We start from the raw sequence: 457 nt of genomic DNA, 5'->3' as shown, positions 1-457 counted from the left end.
CTGTCATTATGGTTACTGAGATTATCATTGCTGTCAGGTAATTGGTGGTACATTTGATGATTACTACGAATGTTTGCTGCTGCTTTTCATATTTCCTGGAAATTATTTGTGTTTCTGTTATCATCTACTGCGATCATTACGATTTCTGTTCACATTCGTTGGGATTATTATTGCTATTGTTGATATTCACTAGGGTCAGTGCTGTTAATGTTGATGTTTACGGATGTTATGAGCGTTATCCTTGATATTTCATAGGATTATTGCTGTTATTGTTGATATTTTCTGGGACTGTGATTACCATTGTTGACATTCTACCAGTATCATTACCGTTATTGTTCATATATCCTGAGAATACTACGGTTTCTTGTTACTTACACAGATGATTATTGTTGACAATCGTCACTGCTGTTATTCATGTCTACATGGATTATAGTTATTTACAGCTGACATCTTCTTG

The sequence above is a fragment of the Penaeus monodon genome, chromosome 30 (assembly GCF_015228065.2).
Source record: "Penaeus monodon isolate SGIC_2016 chromosome 30, NSTDA_Pmon_1, whole genome shotgun sequence".
In the NCBI taxonomy this organism is placed as follows: domain Eukaryota; kingdom Metazoa; phylum Arthropoda; class Malacostraca; order Decapoda; family Penaeidae; genus Penaeus; species Penaeus monodon.
Note: the sequence above shows the minus strand (reverse complement) of the source record.